Raw genomic sequence first — 25,078 nt, 5'->3', positions numbered from 1 at the left:
ATGGAATTGTTCTGTTATTTTCAGAATTTGCATTGATAGTATATAGAACTAAAATTGATTTTTGTATATTGATCTTTAACCTTAAACTTTGCTGAATTTTCTTATTAGTTCTAATAGTATTTTTAGGGGGATGATTCCTTAGGATTTCCTATATATATAAGATTGTGTCATCTGTGAATAGAGATAGTTTTATTTTTTCCTTTCCAACTTGATACCTTTTATTTCATTTTCTTGCCTAATTGCCATGGCTTGAATCTCCAGTAAAATGTTAAATAGAAGCAATGAGAGTGTCCAGCCTTCCCTTGTTCCTGATGTTAGGGGGAAAACATTCATTTTTTCATTAATGAGTATGATGTTAGCTGTAGGTTTTTCGTAGATGTCCTTTTTCACATTAAGAAAGTTCTCTTCTATTCCTAGTGTGTTGTGTGTTTTTATCAGGAAAGAGTGTTGGATTTTGTCAGATGCTTTTTTTGCATCTCTTGAGGTGATCATGTGATTTTTGTCCTTTATTATATTAATAATGGTATATTACATTAATTGATCTTCATATGTTAAATCACTTAGAATTCCTGAGATAAATCTCCTATGGTCATGGTGTATAGTCCTTTTTATATGTTGTTGAATTTAATTTACCAGTATTCCACTCAGAATTTTGGCATCTGTATTCATAAGATATATTGGTCTGTAGCTTTATTTTCTTGTGATGTCTTTCTCTGGTTTTGGTAATAGTGTATATAGTTGTGTTTTGTTTTTGTTTTTGTTTTGTTTTGTCTAGTTTTATAATCTTGGTCTTTTACTTGGAGCGTTTAGTCCCTTTACATTTATTGTAATTACTGATATGACCGAGTGTATATATATCATGTTATCATTCATTTCCTTCTTGGCTCATCCATTTTATGTCTCTTTTATCACTGTTTCTTGCTTTCTTTTGGATTAATATAAAAATATATTGTGCTGTTTTTTCCATCTGATAATTTGTTAGTTATACATTCTTTTCCAATCCTTTAATGGTTACTCTAGAAATTATAACATGCATTCATGAATTATTTCATTGTAATACAAATTATTATTTTGCCATATCCCCATAACCAATAGAACCTGTAAACTCCATGTACCACCCTCTTTGTTATTGTTGTCATTTTGTTATTGTTATTGTTGTCGTTTAATGTGAATTCTATTAGGTGGTATTATTACTTTGTGCAGTCAATATTTATTTATATTTACCCACATATTAATCCATTCTTGTGTTCTTTATTCCTTCCTGCATTTCCACATTTCTGTCTGGGATCCTTTTCTTCTGTCTCAAGGATTCCCATTTTTTGTTTTAGTGCAGGGCTTGGAATGGTTGTATACACTCTTGAATTTTAGTTCATCTAGTCCTAATTGTTACTGAAGCTCTCTCAGGCATTTACAATATGATTTTTGTAATGTATCCACATTTAATTAGTTATTACAGCAGGAGTATTTATTTGCTGTGATTTATTACATTCTACCTGGAAGCAGAAGTTGTGTGAGTATTTTTAAATGTCTGTTTCTTAAACTTGATTGAATGTTACATGAAGGTAGGAATGTTGTCTGCCCTGCTTATTTTGGGTTGCCTGACATTTATAGGTTATTTGTGAATAAATGAATGAATGAATGATTAAGTGAGATAATGTCTATAAACTACTGGTCACATGATAGATACTTGATAAAAGCAATAGTACTTTTCTTTCCTAACTCTTTGATTCCTGTCAACTATATATCATGCAAGGGTGGGGACTAAAATTTGCACCTATCATCAGTCATTTTTGCCTGCCTTTGAATAGAGGGAGCAAGAAAAAACATCAGGGAAGGCTACAGATCTGGGATGTTGAGGTACAACTGGCTGACCTACTTATACAGGTTTACTAGAGCTCAGTCTTGTAACTAAGAGCATGAGGATTTCACTTGTTTCATTTTATGGTTTTGAGATTTGGGTTGCACTAGTGGATGATTTGTGAAGTAACCACTCATATTTCAGCTGCAGAAATGTGTTAAGTTGTACTTAACCTATTTATGAATTCAAACTGGAGGATGCGATGATAATCACTTAGTGTCCTCTCTGTGTAAGAATCTACAGATGAGCAAAAGAGCCCGGGGAAAATGAGGTGCAATTGTACAGCATAATGTGACTGTGTGGATAAAAGGAGCAGAGAGAACACCATTCTCAGTTAGATAATAAGGTTTTTGACATATAAGAAAATCATGCTATATAAGTAGCTGGCTCTCAATATGTATCTCAGGTTCTGGTAAAAGTAGTTGCTGCCTCCCTGCATTCTAGAATCAAGAGCCATATAGGTAGGGTATAGCCAATTATAAGTCAGCCAGCCGCTCTGGTTATAGATTATTACGACACAAATTGAGGGTAAAAGATTTATACTTGGTCATTTTTCGAAAAGGATGTTTTAAGAGAAATTCATTGGTTTATCTGAAATTCTTAAATTATTGTCCTCAAAGCTGTGACATTTTTAGAAGAGAAGCATCATATTGCCTCCAAAGATAATACATCATAGCAGATGAAACATAAAAGGAATTTTTGAGTGATTCAACACAACAGTGTTCTTTTGCTTTTTAAAGCATTTCATTTTCTTTGGGAGCCAAAAGTTTCTACATTTTAACAATTCCATTTGCTTTCTCATCTTGGGAATAAAGTAGAAGCAAGTTCCTCCTAGTTCTCCCAGTAGTTTTACTTAACATGGAGAGCATTTTAAAATTGACAGAGCCCACTCCCATTCATTTTCATGTTTGGGCCTCACAGTAATCCTTTGAGATAGACAGGGAAAAAAGTTACTGTCTTACAGGTATGGAAACCAAGACTCTTAGTTCTGGCCATTTTTCTTGCCTTTATCCTACTCTGCCATCCCAGAAGCTGATTTTTTGTTCCGACTAGCTTAGTTATTATTTGTTCTGACATCTTAAACCCTCACATTTCAATTTTTATTATACAAGAAAGGAAGTGAATAAATAAATTTTCGTATTCTTGCTGGATCAAAAGACTTATTTTCTCAAATATTTAATTAGACTTGAGTATAGTAACCTACCTTGAACTCTACTTTCATCTGAGAAATCCTGTCACAGTAAAATATGTCTGGGCAGAAAAATATCAAAAGGCAAAAAAAAAGATGCAGGTTGAGATGAATTGCCTGACTTAAAAAAAAATTCATGCAAAGATAGCTTTCCCACTCAAATGACAGAAATGAGTGGTGAGAAAGGCAAGGCTTTATAGTAGAAAGGACAAACATTATTATTAATTCATTAGTAAACCACATTTTTCTCCTGTAACATCTATCATTTTCCTTCTATTAAGTCTAGTCTGTTTTTTTTACTGATGATGAACTATCAGATAAAAAAATAATTCGACTTGGTAATTCTGTTTATATCTATAACTGATTATAGCCATTTTATGTAGCAGAATGAAAAGGTTTCAGCCAGGGGTTGGCTGAATCTGCCTTTTTTGTATGGCTAATTGAATTGTCAGTAGTATTTTATAATAGGCTTTGCAAGTTATTTTTATAAAGCATTAGGCCTACAAAATTGGCATTGGCCTTGGTGGTGCCCCAGGGGCTGGGAGCACCTCTGCTCAGCCATCCTACCCCCATTCCTGTCTCTATTGCTTCATTGCTAACTGGTATAGGTTCTCTCTGTCTCTCTTTGCCTCTTTCCCTCTCTCTCTCTCTCCCTCTCCCTCTCTCTCTCCTCCCTCCCTCCCTCTTCCTCTCTCTCTCCCTCCCTCTCTCTTCCTCTCTCTCTCCCTCCCTCCCCCTCTCTCTCTCTATATATATAAATATTTCCCAAATAATTGGATGAACTATAGCTACTTTAATAGATTTGCCTTATTTTTGTTCTGAATTGACTAGTTGCCTTGGGATTTTAATTCATTTATTCAAATAATATTTCTTGAGCACCCACTATGTGTTAGGTGCTGTTCTAGGTTCTAAGGATAAAGCAGAGAATATGACAGGAATAAATCTCTGACTTCACAGAATATACATTCAAGTGTCAGGGGAGACCGGATTAAACAATAAATAAAATGTACAGTATGTTGGTCATATGTGCTATGGAGTGAAATAAAGGAAGATACAGGGACAAGGAGTGTGTCCCTGGTATATGGGAGAGGGTGCCATTTGGAATTGAGCGTCGAGGGAAGGCCTCACTGATAAGGTGCCCTTTGAATAAAGACTTAAAGGAGTTGAGTGAATGATGCATGCAGACATCTGGGGGAAAGAACATTCCAGGCAGAGGGAATACAGTAAGTGCAAAGACCCTCAGATGGGCCTGTGTATAGCCAGGTCTGTGAAATGCCAGGTGACTGGAGCTGAGTGAAGGAGGCGGAGTGTGGTAGGAGACAAAGTCTTAGATCACAGGGAGGTTCAGATCATGGAGAGTTTTGTAGTCTAGTGCAAGGATTTGAACTTAGATTCTGAAAGAAGTTGGCAGCCAGTAGAAGGATTTGCACGGATAAGTGATATGATCTTACGTGTGTTAACTGGATCACTCTGCCTGCTGTGTTGAAAACACACTTAAAGAAGCACGGGCAGAAGCAGACCTGTGAGGAGGCTGTTGCAGCAATGCAGTGCAGAGATGATGGTGGCTGGACCAGGGTGGAAACAGTGGAGAGGGTGAGAAATGATGGGATTCTAGATGTATTCTGAAGGTATTGCCAATAGGATTTTCTTACAGATGGGGTGGGGGTGTGAGAGAATGGGAGGAGTCAGGATGTCTCTAAGGATTTGGCCTGAACAACAGGATGGATAGGATTGCTACTGACTTAGGTGGGGAAAATTGAGGAGGAGCAGGTTTTAGGGGAAAGTCTGGGTTTTGGTTTTGGACATGTTAAATTCCAGATGCCTGTTAGGAATTCAAATGGAGCTATTGAGGAGGCAGCTGAGTACACACATCTGGGCTTCAGAAGATATACATATATATGTATACATATATGTATACATATATATACATGTATATATGTATGTACATTTCGGAGTTGTCTACATATAGATGTAATTTAAAGACATGGGACCGATGAGATCACCAAGGCAGTAAGTGTAGGGAAGGGGAGATGTCCATAGATTAGGCCCTGGGTCCCTCTAACATTTCAAGGTCAGGGAGATGGGGAAGACCTAGCAAAGGTGACTAAAATAGAGATGGCAGTGAGGTGATCTGAGACACCCTAAGTGTGTGCCTGACAGAGTAAATGCAGAACAAAATTTGTTTCCAGGAATCCCATTGCTCTATTAGGCTTTACACCCTCCTCTGGTTGGACGGACTTCAGAGTACACTGTATGTAAAGGGACTCCTCATTTATTTTAAAAGTTTGGTGAGAGATAATCCTCTCATAATTTTGTTACAAGATGGCAAAGATATTGGGCAGTGACAGATGTGCAAAGCAAACATTGTAACGGAACCACTTTTTATTCTAGCAAATACAATGGGCTATAATTAAGACATTGTTTCACTCCATCATCATGACAGGTCAATTTAGTACTTTGCCAATTTCTTTCTTTTTTTTAATTTGGGGGGTAATGTGTGGTAGGACAGAGATGTAAAGGTCAGCATGAGGCGGGAGAGACTAACCATTTGAACATTTGACATCGTTTATTGTGACATTCAACAACAGGTCACACAAAAGAGGACCCAAAAGCTGTTTTCCCCCTCTGCCACCATTAAATGTCATGCCACCAGTGACAGCTTGGAGGCTAATTCCATATCCATGTTTGTCTGAAGAGCCATCCTTGATATACAAATATTTTCTGAAGGGGAAGGTCAAGGCCATGTGTATTGTGAATTGAATGCTCAGCCCAACTTTTGGTTCTTTGGTCTTCGAATTTTACCTTCCCTGAGCTTGCCTGCCAGTATCTGTCATTGGTAAGAATCAATTTAGAAAATTGGTGAGCAGGTGCAAGTTCTGAGCATAGCTTCAAGTCCGAGGTGAGCTTTCCTAAAGCACAGGTGCACTGCAGCATTCTTGCTGGTACCTAGGAATAGGACTAATTAATTTTGAGTGCCTTTCCCCATCGGAGAATTTTGGTCACAAAGACTCATTTCTAAAGGATGGCCTGGAGCAGATTTAAGCACAGAGCCCTTTAATTGGCATGAGCGAGCAACAGTTGGACTTTCTGAATTGAGTTCTTCCGTGGTTAACCAGAGCACACAGAGACAGCACTAATTGCCTCTTAGCTCCCCAAAGGAGAAGAGGGCAGGGAGAAAAGAAAGCAAAGCAGTGAATGGTCTGACTGAATTAGTCCACGGGCACTGTTTCTGTGGTTTGTTTCTTCACGTGAACCCTACTTTGAAAATAAAATATTTGAATTATAAGCAGGTAGTGTAGCAGTTGAACTACATAATAATTTTTATAATTTGATATAAAATTTTAAAAATCGGTTTCTGTGAATCATACCTTGAAGGGAGATGGCTTAGTGTTTGAACCTATCAGGTTTTCTGAAACCTTCATTTTCTTTTTCGGATAGGCTTATCAAATTTAGGCCCCTGTTGCTTTAAATACTGAAATATTCTCTTGGTTATTATACACACGCACACAAACAAAGGGTGCTGGTTTATGAGAGTGTTTCGTTTGAAAAGAGAACTGTCAAATTAGTGAAAGAATAAAGAGTGTAGAGTATGTGCTCAATTATAAGATGTCACATTTTATATGGGATGAATCATGCTCCTAGTCAGGTAAGCTATATATAGACTCTTTGCATAAATATATACTACGTGTATGACTCCAAGAGACATTGTGAAGGGAGAGAGCAATACTGCTAACGCTGCCATACTTGCCTTCTGTGTTCTACTATATTCTTAAGGCCACTGTTGTTTATGATTAGGAGATAAGCTGGGTACCCAGAGGCCTTTCGGGTCACACTCTATACCCTTGCACTGACTTGCTAGAAGATCCTGGGGAAAGCATTTCAACTTTCTCTAATGGTCTTTCTTAATTTGCGGAGATGAATATGACAAGATGGCAAGAGCCATGCTTTACCAAGTCCCAGGTCAGCACCAGGGCCGACTCCACAAAGCACTGCTAGAATCACTGCAGCTCTGGTGGCTGGTCAGTCACCATGTCCAAAATAGCCATTTTCAAAAATGCGCATCTTGCACCAATTTGTAGGACTTACCACTGATCTAGTAGTTTCGGATTTTGACAACTGGGTTGAAATACTGAAGTTATAGGCAATAAGACATCCTTCTTATTAAAATTTCTCATTTTCTGATAAGATTTTCAGGTCCACACTCACTGCTGCTGTCCCTAGCAGGAAATGAGGAGGAGGGATTTTGTAGTTGTTTTCTCTGAGTGTCCTGTTACTGGAAGATGAACAGCTGTGAATGCAGGGCTCCTCTCCATCATGTGTCTTGGCACAGACGTTTGCCTTGTTGACATCCTTGCTCAGTGCTTTCTCCCTGTCTGTGCTCACAGGCCTTTGCCTCACTGCTTAATCTCAGCCTTGCAGAGCAGTGTGCTAAGTTAAGGTTTAAGGAGGGCCAAGACCTGATTATTTTGTGTGATATCATCTCCTCTTTATATTTATGTGTTCATTTATTCACTCAATCATTCAAACATTTTTCTAGAAATAACTATGGAAAGGTTTCTGTGATACTTTGTATGAAGTGGTAAACAGTACTTGAGAATTATAAAGCTACAAATAAAACTGTTATAAAGTGATAAAGCTACAACTGCAAGTTACTGAAGAAATATGAGGCAGGTTTCTGGAGAATCATGGGTGAGATTTGGGCAGAGGTGATGAACATGTCTCCAGAAATGCACGCATATCAGTTGTTTAAATCTGCTCTTCCCTTCTCCTTTGTTTCAAAAGAAGTGGCTTCCTACTTTCTTTCTGATGATTCACACCCCCTCCCATTCCCGTCCAGACTGTGTTCCATCAGTTATCCATTCTCGATAGTTCTTGAAGTTCTCCCTTTCTCCTAGGATCTTTCTCTCACCTGAAACACATTCTCAAGCCTCCTCTAGCCCCCAGCCAACGCCCATGACCTTATCATATGGCAGCCCTTATCCCCTTTCAGTCTGCCTTCTGTAGTTACTACTGAGCTGAAAGTCCTCATTCAGTGGGTGTTGTGGGTTGAATTGTGTCCCCCCCCAAATAGGTATGTTGAAGTCCTAACCCTCAGTGCCTCAGACTGAGCTTATTTAGAAATAGTTTTTATAGAGGCAATCAAGTTAAAATGACATCATTAAGGTGGGCCCTAATCCAATATGACTGGTATCCATATAAAAAGGAGAAATTTGGACAGAGACAGACACATATAGAGGGAAGACCATGTGAAGATACAGGGGGAACACCATCTACAAGCCAATAAACACCTGAGGCTACTAGAAGCTTGGAGAGGGGCATGGAACAGATTCTCCCTCACAGTCCTCAGAAGGAACCAACCTTGCCAACACCTGATCTCAGACTCCTAGCCTCCAGAACTGTGAAACAATACATTTCTGTTGTTTAAGCCACCTAGTTGTGGTACATGGTTATGGCAGCCCTAGCATACTAGTACATTGGGCACAATATGATTTCGCACAAATATGATTTCCTAGTGATCAACTCCAAAAGCCCCTCCTTACTCACTCTGGTCAACCGCTCTGCACTTTTTAACCCCATTAGCCACCTTCCTTTTTAAAATTTGAGAGTCAGCATGGTGAAGTAGAAGAAACCAGAGCTCTGGAGTTAGGCCAAGCTGGGCTCAAATTCTTGGGTAATTTAATTCATCTTCTCTACATCCATGCAATAGAATTTGTATCTGCCTCCTATGGTAGTTGTAAGGATTACATGAGATAATACATGTAAACTGTGTGTCATATAGTAATCACAATATAAATAAAAGCTAAATGTTAGCTCTATAGTCAAGCTTGGAAGAACCCAGACATTGAGTGGTCAGCTGAGATACCAAGTCAAATGGTAGGACCCTGGAAGCAAGACTTTTGATGGTGGTTTAGCCAGGGTGGGTATTTACTCCTCCTCCATGCTCTTACCTTTCTTACTGTACTTAGCAGGCTGTGTACTTTCATTTGGGCATTTCCTCTCCTATTAGATTTGGAAGTCACTGGTAGTGGACATAATAAATATTTGTGAATGAAGAAATAACTGAATGGGACAAATCTGAAAGCATATTCTTGACCAATCAAAGGTTAAGTGTTCATGCCATTGTATCAGGCTCAGTGTGGAAAGCAGTGAGCGATATGAGTCTGCAAGATGACAGAAGCTGCTGTTAATGGGTTGATTGTTTGGACTAAAATGTGTTTTTCTGAAGTTCTCAACAACCCCCTCTGCCAGGACTGGGATAAAAAAAAATATTTTTGGTAAATCACTACTGGAGTCAACCTGAGTGAGTGATGAAAATGCACTTTCAACATATTTTTTGAAACTATATACTAGTATTGTATATTGCTGTCAATTCTGTGATTTCATCATCAGAATTGTGCACTTGTGCTACTCAGATATACAGATAACATCCAGATTGATGTTTTTTTCTTTTAAAAAAAAAAAAAAAGCAGTTTCTCACCTTAAGAATGCAGAATGCCAAACCAGAAGGAGCATTCACTTTATGGGCCAAAATTCTATGGCAGTAATCCTAGAAATCACAAATATAAGTAGATCAGAACTTGCTAGTTCTTATGTCATTTCAAAAAAAAAAAAGTAATCTGGCTGTGCACAAAAATGGGCTTCCTCAGCAAATGCGAGTTTTCTTTAATGAACAGTCTGGAGATTCTATGTATTCCTTATTATATGAAACTCTGAGATGGGTTTGTATTCACTTTATTGTAATTCAAACATAAGCTTCCCTTTCACATCAGTCTGAGGGCTATCTTTTCTAGTTATTCAGGAGTCTGAATAGCTTTTTAAAACAACTCTGTATTTTACTCAGTTTACCTATGGCCCCTCTCCTACCCTTCATTTATTCTAGTCTCGATGGAAATATTTCTCAGCACAGGTGTAGAAAGAAAAAAAATTCTGGTAGATTTTTCTAGTGCTATTCATTTCAGGCCTTATCATGGAGCTTAAAATAAAAAGCTATATTTATACTTCACGGAGTAAGAAGGTTTGCTTGGCTAGATAATATGGTAAGCATTAATAAAATATTAATAAGATTTAAAAAGAGGCAATGGTTGGTGTTACCTCTACCCTTGAAAATAAAAAGGATAAGGCAGAGAGTGGTAGGAGATGAAGCCGAATAGTGAGACATTTTTCTGAGAAAGAGAAGGAGTAGTAAAGTGATTCTCAGTTCCGGGCCAAATCCTTGGCCTAACTCTGGCCTGACTGAGTGCAGTCCAGTGCACACTTTATTATAAAACTCAGAGAATGTAGGGCATACACAATCAATATCCTTTTGTATCATACAACCCAAGTCTTCTTATAAATACCCTGGCATACATGTTTTCATCTCAATGTTACTTATAACACTGAAAAATTGGGAGTAGCTCAAATGTCAGATAGCACAGAACTGGTTAAACTATGATACAGCCACGTGATGACATGTTATGTAGCTGATAAAAATTTTGTAAAGAGAGATTTAATGGCATGAGATGATGTTCATAGTATATCAATAATTAGAAAACAAATTACACAATGGTAAGTACAGTAAGAGCCTAATACAATAGGTACATATATTCATAGAAGTCTGGAATACAATTTTTCAAATTGTTAACAGTGACTGTCTCTGGGTTGTGGAATTAAAGATAGGTTTTATTTTTGTGCTTTTTAAAAAGAAAAAGAGAGGATACTTTTTCCCCTTGTAAATACTGTTGTAGAGGATTAAATGATGGCCCTCCAAAATATATGTCCATGTCCTAATCCCTGGAACCTATGAATGTGACCTTATTTGGAAAAAGTTGTTGCAGATATAGTTAAGTTAAGGATCTTGAGATGAGATTATTCTGGATTATCCCTGTGGGCGTTAAATCCACTAACAGATGTCTTTATAAAAGTCAGAATAGGAGAAGACACAGCTACAGAGGAGAAAAACCATGTAAAGATGGAGGCAGAGTTTTGAGTGATGTGGCCATAAACTAAGGAATACTGACAGCCACCAGAAGCCTGAAGAGACAAGGAAGGATTCACCCCTAGAGCCTCCTGAGGGAGCATAGCCCTGCCAACATCTTGATTTTGAACTTTTGGCCTCTAGAACTGTGAGGAAATAAATTTCTGTTGTTTTAAGTTTGTGGTAATTTTTTACAGCAGCCACAGGAAACTAACATATACTAGAATGGGCCATCCAGCCCATTGGCTGTTCCTTCTACATGGACATCTGACCGGGATCTTCTCTGGCTCTCCTCAGCCCTGGATCACTGTGTTCACCATCTTCAAAGAGCCACACTGAGTTCTGTTGTCAGCACACTGTCCATTTCAAATTGACGTGCCTCCTCCTTCCTGTCAGTCTTCTCTTCGCTCTCATTTTTGAGACCTTTATTTTTATCACTATAGACTGCACGTGTTGTTTGGTCCAGGCTGAGAGCATGTCCTCCAATTTTCTTTGGCTATTGTACATTTTTTAATACACATTCACAAAAGTGCCTTAATGGCTGCCTAGGGCCTCTGTATTTTCAAAGGAGACCCAGTGAATTTCACCACCCTTTAAAATATCTGTAGTGACTTAAAAAGGCTCTCAAATGACATGGGCACCCAGGTACTTATGATATATTATTATCCAGTTAGGGGAGAGAGGGAAATTCAAATAGCAATGTAGGGAGAAATTATTCCCAAAGTGACTGAAGAGATTTCCCAAACACCAGGGGTAGATAACTTGCAGATATTTTGTTGTTCCTATTTGCCAAGGAAATGAAGATAGCTCGTTGGTGACTTGCTTCAGTCCACCATGCCAACTTCATCTCCTGTCTCTTGCTGATGGTCCAGTAATCTCTGGGTGCTGTGTTCCTCACCCTATGCCACTGTTCTCACTCTCGGCTCTGCCTGGAATGAAGCCCTCCTCTACCAAGGTCCTCTTAGCCTGACTCACTCCTCTCCCATTCTCCCAATCCTTCGGATTTGGCTCAAGCATCACCTCTAAGAAGTCTTTCCTTTGCCCCACTTCCCAGCCTGGGCCAGGTGCCAGGCCTGGCCTCTCTTATTTCTTTAGCAGCATGGCCTCACCTCTACCTATGCTTTACTCAACATGTGTGGAAGTGATCTCTTTGTGGAGGTGAGAATTTTCAAGTTCCTGTTACCTGATGATAGGGTTTCTGCAAGACAAAGTAAAGAGAAAATGAAGCAAACTCTCCTGTGAATGTAATATTGTCTATGGCTGGATAATCTCTGCAAAGAAAAGGCTATAATAAACCACTGCCATGCAAATCTTTTATCTTCTACTCACTGTATCTATATGCGTAATTCCCTAAGCAAAACTCTCATTTTTCTCTCGTAAGGAAAAAAAAAGGCAGAAACTCATGAGAAAAGCTTGAACAGTGGCCTCCCAAATGTGAGAAAATGCTTGCTTTGAATGATCATCATAAAAAAGGAAATGATCTATTTGGCTGTTCCCTACTGCATTGTGAGCTACTTAAGGGAGGTAACCTCTGGATTCCCTGCACTTAGCAGAGAGTTGGTGCTTCTTAGATATTTGTGGAATGAATGAGTAAATATTTTCCTCATGGCTTATGCTTTTTGTTCAGGAACTATGAAGTGAGAAGCCAAGCAAACACGTTGATACCAGATCTGCCATTTGTCTAGATTAGTGTCCTGAAGCCTTTTAGACAAGACCTTCCTATCACCCATCTCAGAAGTGTAAACACGTGACAGGATTTTCAGCAGGTGAGAATGGGGAAAAGCAGATAATGCTTTCTCTTTTCAGTCTGGAAAAAGTACCAACAAGGAGCTTTATGCTGGGAGGTGATAAGGATGCCACACACAATATGGGAAATCAATGCACAGTCCCTCTGTGGTCAATAAACATGATGGTGACAGAGGGATTTTGCTAAGAGACTAATCAACTTTGGTCCTGACATCCCTCCACAACAGGACCCAGGATTTCAAGAATAATTGATGGAAGGTGGTGCACCCAGGCATTTACAAGCTATACTGCTCATGCTAAGACAAGATAGGAGGTGGTTTTCAGTTATTGCTCTCAGACTTCAGACTTGAGCACAAAATTTGAAAGCAGCTCCATAGTTGTATGATCCCTCCTGAAACGAGATAGAGCTATGCTCTTCCTAGTCATAAGGTCCTGGGGCCCAACCAAATGGTATCTTGGAAGTAAGACTCAGAAAGTTCTGAGTCTGGAAGAAGAAAGCAATTTATAGCAGGGAAGGAAAGCAGGAGAGTCAAGAGCCACAAGACTGATCAAACAGGTCACCATACTGGAAGGGCAGTACTAGCTGGAAGCCAGATAAGCATAAGGGAGAGGAGAGAAAGATGCAGGCAGTTGAAACTGGTGCCAAAAGTAAATTGCCAAAAGTAAATGAACACAGCCTTCCTCTGCATGGCTTGGTATGCTTTGCTGGGCAAGGAGCATGCTCTTAAAGCTCTAGAACAGCTGTCTATCCCCATTTCCTGGCCCAGTCAGGTTAGCCCAGGGCTGATATCCATGAAGAATTGTATGTTTTGCGATGGGAGTGGGATTAATAGACCCTGGCCAAATGCAGTACCTATATTGAAGGGTTAATTTGAAGATTAATGATACGGTATCCTTTGTGAAACATAGAACACCACACACTTTAATTCAACAAATATTTACTGAGCTTTATTTATTGAGTGTAAAACATTCTCATTAGAGTAAGGAGGGAATAGAGATGAGTATTCCGTTCCATGCTTTCAGTAAATATAGAGTGTCTCATCTTAGATAATAAAGGCATGGAGAGAGATGAGAATACATGGGTCATGGTTGGGTACAGTGCAGGTAAAGTAAGGGATTGATAGAGAATGAGGCTGGAAAGGTATGTTGGGATAAACCCCATTGCTGGACAGAGCAGCTATTACTTAGAATGCCAGTTGGGATAGTACTGTGTAGAATATCTTGAAAGTGTGGAAGGCAGTTAGGCTACTGAGGTGGTCTAAGTAGAGATGATGTGGGGCTGACTTACTCTGGTGGCAGTGGGAAGAGAATAGAGGGAGCAAGACTGACAGACATGTTGGAGAGCTAAATTGGCTTTGACTTGGTGACTGATTGACTGTTGGGAATAGGTGGAGAAAAAACAAAGATGACAGCAAGTTTGCAAGCCTGGGTGACTATATGAATAAAGTCACTCAGAAATAGAGAAATCAACTGGAGTCATTGATTTGAAAGAGGAGATTTGCTTGGTTTTGAATACGTTGTGTTTGCGGTGCTGGTTGAATATCTAAATGGAGATACCCAAAAGGCTGTTGGAAATGTGCAACAAAACTAGGATAGATCCCACTGCCATAGGTTCCCATAGATTCCTGTACTCTCACTACCTCTACATTCACCACCTTCCCTTGCATCTATTTGTGTAATGAGTTTCTGTTAGCTCTGTATGGAGAAGGACTTTGCTTGTTCAAAGTGTAACTGAGAAGTCATAGGTTCACCATGCTATTTTTTTTTCTAAATCCTTGAACCAGTCATTGGAAGAGAGGTCAAGGCCAAGACTGATGGGTCACATTCACAGAAGTGATCATTCAAGCCACTGAGTAGATGAAATCACTGAGGCCGTGTTATGAGTTGAATTGCATCCTCTCAAAATTCATATGTTGAAGCCCTAACTTCCAATATCTTGGAATGTGACCTTTTTGGAGATGGGGTCTTTACAGAGGTAATCAAGTTAAAATGAGGTCATTAGGGTGGGACCTAATCCAACATGACTGGAGTCCTTATAAAAAGGGAAAATTTGGACATAGAGACAGACATGTGTATGTAGGGGAGGAAAAATAATTTCCCCTCTATCCTTCTGAGTTCTTGACTGAGACTCCCCCCCGTAATAAAAAGACAGGTTAACAGGAGGAAAACAGAAGTTTAATAACATGTATACATCCTATATACATGGAAGATACCCAGGAAAACTGAGCAGCTCTCTGAAATGGCCCAAGCCACCACCTTAAATACCATCTCCAGCTAAAGACAAAAGAAGATATAGGGGTGAGGTGGGGAGGAGCCAATTATGGGAGGTCATCAGGCAAAGCGCAGTAAACAAGGGTAAGGCTGTTATGCAGATTGAGGTCATTGCCTTCTCCATGGATAAGAGTTTCTAGAGATTTAGAGTCATCCTCCTTTTCCTGGTACAGAGAGGGAGACACTCTTACAAATGGAGATTTCCCTTATAAATGTAAATGTCTCTTATGAATGGGTAACTTCTACTCAGTTTTCAGACCTTCTCCAGTGTCTGATATTTCTTAGAAATAACCAGCTCAAGATAATCCTTCTGCCAAAGGGCATATTGTGGAGTGACATGTTCTGCTCCCCTTCGCTTAAAAGGAAGATGATATGAAGAGATGTAGGGAAAAGACAGCCACCTGCAAGCCAAGAAGAGAGGCCTGAAACAGATCCTTCCCTCACAGCCGCAGAAGGAACGAACCCTGCTCACACCTTGACCTTGGACTTCAAGCTTCCAGAACTGTGAGACAAATTTCTGTTGTTTAAACCACCTAGTTTGTGGTAATTTGTTATGGCAGCTCTAGCACACTAATAAAGGGAGATAGTATACAATGGAGAAAAGAACAGAGGACTAAAGCTGAAGCATAGGATCACTTCTGCCAAGGATGAATGAAGAGAGGAAATAAGAAAAAGCAAAAATGTATTGGTCATAGAGGTGGAAGGAGAACAACAGTAGTGCCATGTCATGAAAACTAAGAGTGGAAAGAATTTTAAAAAAGGGAGTGGCAGATAGTGCCAAATGCCATACGAAATTTGAGTAGAACAGAGATTGAGTGGTTTTACAATTAGGAGGTCCTGGAAGTCTTATGTGGTCTATGAGAAAACACTTTCAGTAGTGGTAAGAGGTAGGGGATGGAGAAGCCAGGTTCTGGAATGTTGATGAGTAAATAGGAGGTGAGGAAGTGGAGACTACGGGTGTCTGTTCATGATCAAATGTGTGAGGAATGGTACAGGTTGGCTGCCTCAGAGTCAACAGGGGAGAATACAAAAAGATGGATTTCCAGGCCTCAGCCCCAGAATTGTATTTGAAGTCATCAGGTCTGGGGTGAGGTCTAGAAATCTGGTTTCTTAAAAAGCACTCCAGGTGTTTCTTATGCACAGGTAGATTTGAGAGCCACCCACTAGACTATTATTTGAAAAAAATTGGTAGTAAAGTGAAGTGAAGTGAAGCTGGGTACCTGAGGGTTACTGTAGATATTCAATAAGTATTCTTGTTTAATCTGAGGGGTGACTTAGGGGTCAGGAGGATTTGTGAGCTTGTTTTGCAGAAGAAAGAGAATGCCTTCAGGGAGGTTGCAATCACCGGATGACCAGTCCCTAGCTGCTGTTGACACTCAGAAGTCAGATCGCCCAGGGGCTTCTCTGGAGTGAAAGATTACCTCTTTGTTTCTCTGAAAATCCTCTTGCCAAGCCCCTTAGCTCTATAGAACCCCTCTGCTTTCTTCTCTTGTTAAGGTGTATTTGAGAGAACCCATCCTCCTGCCTTCTTGTTTTGGCCAATTCGAATAAAACCTTTCTCCATCTCCAAGCACTGATGGCCCAGTGGTTGGTTTACTGTGCTTCACGCACATGAACTTGAGATTAAGAGGTTCGGTATCAATTTTGGTGAGCCAGCCAGTGTCTTGTGCCTGTGGCTGGACTGCCCTGGTGAGAGTTTGAGTGAGTGGTGGTTCCCAGCAACTTCCTGGGCATCTTTGCCCAGGGGACTTCCCCTGCCACTCTCTCTTTCCCACCAACGTCAGCTACCCTCAGCTCAGTGCTCGCTTAGAGTGGAGAAATGCTTTGGATCTCGGTCTACTTTCAGTTTTGCATTTGCTGAGAGTTGGCTTTTGTCCTTGTGTGGATGCGTTTGTCTCGTATGTGAGTACTTTCAGTTTTGCTTTTGCCGGGTGAGTCGCCATGACATGCGCAGTCATGAATTTCCTGTCTCTCCATTTGCATTTTGTGTGATTGGAAAGGAGGGATCCTCATTTGGGAGAGATCTAGGGGATTGTTGGACTTCTTTTTGTTTTTGTCCTGCAGGAGTTGGATTGTCTTTGTGTGGCTGTGTTTGTCTTGTGTGTGAGTCAGCTATGGGGAACACTAATTCAATCCCTGAATGTGGCACCCTGGGATGCATACTCCAAAACTGGATGGCTTTTAGTTATGAGCCTATGAAACGTGAAAAGATTATTTTCCTTTGTAATGTTGCCTGGCCACAGTACTCTTTAGGCTCTGGAGAAAAGTGGACTATTAATGGATCTAAGTTATGTTACCATCTTGCAATTGGAGTTATTCTGTAATAGTGAAGGGAAATGGGATGAAATCCTGTATGTGCAGGCTTTTACGCTATTGCATCAAAATGAGTCAGCTCAAAGGAGGTACAATCTAATGGTGCAAAGGGCTGAGAAGCCCAAGCCAGTTCTGCTGGAATCCAAGGGCACAATAGAGGATGATGAAATTTTGATCAGTGCTTTAAATCCCCCTACGGTGCCCCCAGCTCTCCTGCCTGCTCCTGTGCCACCTCCTTTTCAGCTGGCACCCTCTGCACTGGTTTCTGCTCCACAACCAGTGGATTCTTCCCCCATGGCAACCTCCAGCCCACCCCCGTATGGGGGGCATGTCGTGGGAGCCACACAACCCCCAATAGTTGAGGGAAGCCAGGATATGATTTCTCCCTCATTACCCAGCAAGGTACACAGATGAGCCAGGGAGCAGGGGCTCCTCACGCAGGGCAGTTTCCGCTCTGCCAGGTGCCAATCGGAGGACTGAATGCTAATGGCCAACCGGCAGGCATGATATGGGTGCATTCCCCCTTTTCTACTTCAGATCTTTTTAATTGGAAGAATAATAATCCATCCTATAGGGAGGACCCCAATTATATGACTGAGTTATTCTCCTCCATCTTTTTGACATACCATCCCACTTGGGCTGACATCCAAGCCTTAATGAATATTTTACTCAGAGCCGAGGAACACCATATGGTTATTGAGAAGGTGTGGGAGGAAGCCCATTGGCTCCATTTCAAGGATAGAAACAATCAGCCTGATTCCACCAAGGCCATCCCCACAGTTGAACCAAGTTGGGATATAAATGGAGGAGAATGCCCCGCCTGGAACACTATAGGAATTGTATTCTGGAAGGATTAAGAAAAGGAGTCCCACAACTTAAAAGTTTAAACAAAGTTCAAGAAGTTCAGCAAAAACTGTAGGAGGATCCTTCCCAGTTCTTATAACGGATATATCAGGCATATAGGAAGTATGCAGACACTAATCCCGAGGCTCCAGAGAATCTGAAAATGGTATCAAGTCCAGGATGCAAAGGAACAATGGAAAATGAAACAACAGGCATCTCTGCTGGCAGTGGTGCTCCATCAACTTGCCATTGGGAAGATGGGGAGAGGATCAGAAAAGGGACCGAGAAAGGTAAGAGGAAAACACCCAACCCTGGTGAAATATCAGTGTGCATATTGCAAGGAAGAAGGACATTGGAAGAAGGATTGTCCCAAATTGCAGAAGATGGCAAAAGAAGGTAAGACCCCCACGACCCAGATGGTGGAAATAGAAGGGGAACATACGGATGAAGAATAAAGAGGCCCAGGGGCTCCACTTAGACTGGAGCAACCTATCATTATATCCCCACAGGAGCCCAGGGTTCAAATGACAGTGGGGAACAAATTAATTGACTTTCTCTTGGATACAGGGGCTACCTACTCTGTCGTTAACACATGTTTATCACCCAACTCAAAAGAAACCGTAGTTGTTACCAGGGTGTCAAGGGGCACAATGACCCACCTCTTTTTACAACCTTTGTACTGTCATCTTGGAAATACAAACCTGAGGAGATGATTGCCAAAATTTGTTGGGAAACTAATTTAACCTGGGACAAGGTGTTGCCCTCTGCCCTGTTGAGGATCCGTGTAGCCCCCCCGAAGTAGGCTTCAGTTGAGCCCCTTTGAAATGATGTTTGGGAGACCATTCTCGGCTTCACCAATGTGGGGTGCGGGGGTGCAGGGGATTATATACAACAGAAGGAAATAGCGATCAGGCAGTACTTAAAATTTTTAAATGAAATTCTAACTTCTGTTCATGAGTTTGCCTCTCACAGGTCCCTGTTCCCATCAGAAGTTCCACTCCACCACATCAAGGCAAGTGACCACGTTCTCCTTAAGTCTTGGAAGGAGTGTGGACCAGATGATCGACTAACCCCCAAGCGGACCAGGCCTTACGAAGTCCTCCTGACCACCCATTCATCAGTCAAATTGGCCAGAGTCAAGTCGTGGATTCATCACACCTGAGTGAGGCTTAGCCCCCTAGACCAAAGCACTCAGAAGCTGAAAAGAAAAAGAAAACTGGTCATGTGAGCCACTGAAGACCTTAAGCTGCTGTTGCAGGTGAAAACAGCCAACACCAAACAGTCAGATAAGTAAAATGAATTGGCTTCTTGCATTTTGGGTTCTGAAAATTTGGGTTAATAAAATATGGAATAAAGGGTTGTTCTAAGACTGTAGATAAAGACAAATAATGATAATGCAAAATGCAAAATATAACCTGGTACCTGAGAATATTTTCAATCTCAGGTTGAAAAATTTCCTTCCTCAGTATCCCCATCTTCGCCCCCTATCAGCAGGAAGTAGCCAGAGTGGTCAATGCCCTGCTTACTTCAAGAATGATGAAGGGAAAAAAAGACAGTGGGGATTGAATCCAGGTACCTGAGAGTTACTGTAGATATTCAATAAATTTTCTTGGTTTAACATGAGGTGTGACTCAGGGGTCTTGAGGATTTGTGAGCTTGTTTTGCAGAAGAAAGAGAATGCCTTCAGGGAAGTTGCCATCACTGGATAACCAGCCCCCAGCTGCTGTTGATGCCCAGAAGTCAGATTTCCCAAGGGCTTCTCTGGAGTGAAAGATTACCCTTTTTTTCGTCTGAAACACCTCCTGCCAAGGCCCTTAGCTTTATAAAAACCCCTTGCTTTGTTCTCTTTATAAGGTGGATTTGAGAGAACCCATCCTCCCACCTTCTTATTTTGGCCAATTCAAATAAAATCTTTCTGTATTTCCAAGCACTGATGGCTCAGTGATTGGTTTACTGCGCATCAGGCATAAGAACTTGAGATTAAGAGGTTTGGTATCAAGAGAAAGAGGACTGTATTGATCAGGATTGGCAAGGTATTATTGTACTAACAAATAAACCCCTAAATCTCAGTGTTTTTAACCCATTTCTCAGTGACAAATGCTGATTTCTCACTCATACTAAGCCAGGGGAGAGGTCTCTGTTTGACCCAGGCTGACAGAGGCTTCAATCATCTTGCTGCTATACCTTCTGGAACATGAGATCTCCTTAGCTGCTGCTTCAAGGAAAAAATGCATGAATATTTCACACCTGCTCTTCTAAGCTTCTGTCCCAAAATGACATGTTACCTCCACTCCCAGTTCATTGGCTAGAACTGGTCACGTGAGCCTGCCTAACTGCAAGGGAGTGGGAAATGCACACTGTATATGCCTGGGAGGAGAGTAGAATTGGATATTGGTGAGGACGAATCAGGTTTGCTTGGAAGGGAACAGAGAAACAGAAAAGTGTTTTTAGCCTGGGAGTGAACGGAGCATGTGTGTAGGCCAAGAAAAAGGTGCCAGAGGAAGAGGACTATGAAAGGGGAAAGGAGGAGGGTGAGAAAAAGTGAGAATTAATAGGATAAAGTCCTAGAAGAGGGATGGGCACAAAAGCGCCCATTAGGGTGGGCTTATCCTTGGAAATGAGGGATGCATTTCTTCCTTAGAGTCAAACGTGAACCAAAGAGGGAGAATGAAGCCTCTGTGAGATTTTGTGTGGCACAAAAATTCTCATCATCATTGTTAGCAATATTATTCTGAGACTTGACCTGTCCTTCCTTTCTCCTTTCCAGAATTCTATTTACAATTCTTGCATATGAGAGTTCAGACAGTTCCAGCACTTCCAAAATTAACCCAAGACGATTAGTCAACAGGACTAAATTAGCAGGGCATTCAAGAGTCAATTACATCTCTCCCATCTTAAAGATAAAATTCAGAGTTGAATCAAAGCAGATATTTCAGGGTCCCCTAGGGATTGGCAGTTTGATGTTTTCCTTTTTGGGCTGCGTTTTCTTGTGCAGGTTCCCAAAGTGTCAGCTCTCCTGGCCTTTAGCAGAGCATTACAATTTGAATAGTGAATTACCCCACTGGGTCAGGGAAATGGTAATATTATTGCTTCCACTGTACTTACAGTTCAAAGTCATGAGAAACACGATTCTGGATTTGCATCTAGGACCATATGAAACAGACTAAAGTAAATTAAAAATAATTTTTTCTATTTTTAAAAGCCCACATCAGAGGCTGATTACTCAGTCATTTCTGCTCTTCCTTATCACTAGCCTAGTTCCCTCATCTTGCATTTGAGATGTCTATCCTCATGTGTTGCCCTCTATGGACATAGAGAACAACTGTACAAACCCTTGTATATGTGAAGACTATTATTATATTGTCCCACAGTCTTAATTTCAAACTCAAAATATCTTTTCTCTTTTCCACAAATGTATCAAGTGGCTAATATGTGCCAGTCACTGGGGTTATAAAATTAATGTCAATAAATCAGTCCTTGCTTACAAAAAACTTGTAGGGGAGGAAAAATAATTTTCCCTCTACCCTTCTAGGTTCTTGGCTGAGACCCCCCTCCCTACTCCCATAATAAAAGACAGATTAACAGGAGAAAAACAAACAAGTGTAATAATATATATACCTCTTGTACACATGGAAGATACCCAGGAAAACTGAGTAACTCCCCAAAATGTCACAAGCTATTACCTTAAATACCATCTCCAGCTAAAGACAGAGAGAGAGATAGAACTTGAATAAAAATGGGCTTAACAAGGATCCTCCCAGTCTATCATACCCAGAGTTATCTATGGTGATAGCTCCTTCCTGGGACAGGCCTTCTCTCTTGAAGTCTTTTAGGCAGTTAGGGGGAGAGTCAAAGTTTCTTTCAGAGTCTTTTGTTCTTAAAAATAATCAAGCCAGAGAGACACATTTTGGAGTGGCCAATTCTGAACCCCCCTAGAAGGGAGGCAGGATTGAGGGGATAATGGGGGCTGAATTTTAGCCCATGAGCTACTCACCAAGCCTTGTGCCCTAGCTGGGTCATGGGAGGAAGGGGCACCTTTTTCTAATTAACACAAACGTGCTTTATGGGTTAGTGGCAGCCCTGAGAGGGATTACATCCTAGTACAACTAAACAACCTCAGATTGAAATTCTTAAAATATTTGTCATTTCTGTCCTAGTAGGAGTGTTAGATTTAGCAAATAAAAATACAGGACACCCAGTTAAATTTGAATTTCAGATAAACAATTATTTTTTTTTAGTATAACTATCTTCCAAGCAATATTTGGGACATACTTATAGTAAAAATTTTTCCTGGTTCATCTGAAATTAAAATACAAGTTATCCAGTTAAATTTAATCTGCATCCCTAACCCTAACTGGGAGATATTCTCAGACGTCCCTTATATTTGTAATTCAGCCGTCCATTGTGCAGCATGGCCTCTTGCTCCTGCCTTCCATCTCTTCTCTTTCCCTTTCCAACTCATTTCCTTCTAACCACCCCAATTTTTTTCATTTCTTATGGAGAGCAGTTTAGCTGTCAGGCTCATCTCAGCCCAGATCATTCAGTCTCTGCCCAGGAGGCTCATCTTCGTAACCAAACATGGTCTTTGTCCTAAATAAGAACAATTCTCTCCCAGAGAGGATTTCTGCAGCCAACTCAAAGTAGCAAGTGTTCCTGTTCTTCAATACAGTTATGTAGCCAGATATTGTGCAGAGATCCTGAGGGAGAGTTGACCCATTATAATTACAACAATTGGCCCACATTTGTTATGATGGATAAACAAATAAATGTGATAATTTTAGTTTGGGAAGATAATGCCACTCGTGTATTTTTGATCTGGCAGTTGAATCATAGAACCCAGGGTGCTAGGACTGAGTGAGATTATTTTCAAGAGTCTCTAGTCCATACTCCTTCCTCCGTTTGCAGGTAGAGGGACTAAAGTAAAGAGAGTGGCTGTGACTTGTTCAAGGTCACACAGCAAGTTCATATTAGAGCTTGGACTTCCCCTGGATTTGCTGTGCTTGTCCTTGTCTCTCAGGAGATGCAAATGATTTGGCAGAATTTGCCTTTTTCAAAGCATGACTCCCTCTCTCCTTGGTTGTGATTTTTGTCTGGTGCTTCTCCTGTGTTGTGCTAAGGTGAAGGTAAGCTTCACAGTTTGTCACTGTTCAGCCTCCTGGGAGAATCCTAAGTGGTATGTTCTCTCCCAGGCCCCCATGCCCATCTTTGCTGGACCTCAGTGGAAGCTGCAGTAGGGAGTGGGTTGCCCTCTGCCCATCCCTCTGGTCCTGCCAAGGAGTCGGATTTGCCCATGATGATTTCCACGCAAAAACAACAACAAATGCCTTCACATCATCAATTTCATTGCAATGAAGAGGAAGCGCTCAGCTCTCTCTAAGTGAAGTGTAGACGGTTTCTCACTGTAAAAATATGCCTAGTGTGATTTTGTGGCAAAAAAGATTTCTTGTCAGTGTGGGATCATGCAGACATTGCTAAGTTTCTCCCTCTGCTCTTCTCCTTGAAGCCATTGTGCAAGGGCCAGTCCTGTTGAGAGTGTTTCCATGTTGCCACTTTTGTTTTTCCTAAATGTGTTGCCTCCATAAATGTTAAGCACTATTTCCTGACCTTTCTAAATTAGACCATGCTGCTAAAGGGAGCCAATCAGTCACACTGCAAAAAGACTCAGCCCCTCTGGCGAAGACCTGGACACTTTTAGGACTTCCTTGTTTTAACCTCCCCCTGCTGGTGAAAAATAATCCATGTAGATTCTGTTCAGAAGCTGAAAAATTTAAGGGGAGGGAATTTGAGTGTCATGGTAACAAAATACATTCACCTACACAAAGTTAGTGATTCTGTCTTCTAAATACAGAAAAATGAATATTTCTTCTATTAGCCATTGCAGTCTAATCATTACCTGGCTGCTGCTAACAAGGAACCCAAGTACCATGCACATTGTATTTATATATAACGTATTTCACAAATGTTATGAAGTATACTAATCCATAGACTGACCTATTGTATCCATTCTTTGGCATTTATGACATATGCCTGTGGCTATTGGAATTACAGCGAACCAGGAGAATGGGATGGAATAGCCTGCTTCTGTCCAACCTTTTCCACCTTCTGTCTGATGCTTTTCATTGACTATGGCATGTGAAAATTAGATTTCTATGCCTGCTGTGAATGTGCCCAAGAGTTAGGAGTTAACTCTGCTAAGAGTTAAGAGTCCCAGAGTGAGTTCCTTGCACAGAGAAAGCATGAGCACTCAGTAACTGTCGAATGAACAAACATTAAAGAATCAATGCAGTATATTTCTTTAGTGCCTATACTTTGTAAAATATATTTGGGCTGCTCAGAGGAATTTTATGCTTCCTTTTTTATTTTAGGTGACTTCTTCATGGTTGAAGTTGATAGGTATGTAGCCTTCAGATGAGTTAGGTATTAATATGCTATTTGTAATTCTGGGGATTGAATGAAGGGAGGAAACAATGAAAAATTATAGGTTATTATAGAAAACAACATTTTCTATTTTTTAAATATGTGAACCTTTCCACAAGCTTTGCTCTGCAGTGTACATCCATAATTTATGAGAGCTCTTTTGCTGAGGAATGATGTGAGACAATGCTTTGAATTGTAACATACTTTATAAATGTTAAATATATAGCTCTTTTGTCCATTTGGGATCTAAGAGTGTAGATAATTCATCTTCCCTGTTTGCCACCATTATCACAAATTCCACCCATTTTTGGAATGCCTGTACTAATGCTGAAGGATGTACAGAGATGATTAAGACACAGATCCTGCCCTCAAGTTGCTGACAGCCTATTAGAGAAAAGAAGCCATGGACACAATGTTCATGAAAAGCATGGGTGAAGGCCTCTAGTCTGGGCTTTGCTTATGAAGGCATGACACTGAACTTCATATG

The sequence above is a fragment of the Diceros bicornis genome, chromosome X, assembly GCF_020826845.1.
Source record: "Diceros bicornis minor isolate mBicDic1 chromosome X, mDicBic1.mat.cur, whole genome shotgun sequence".
Lineage (NCBI taxonomy): Eukaryota > Metazoa > Chordata > Mammalia > Perissodactyla > Rhinocerotidae > Diceros > Diceros bicornis.
Note: the sequence above shows the minus strand (reverse complement) of the source record.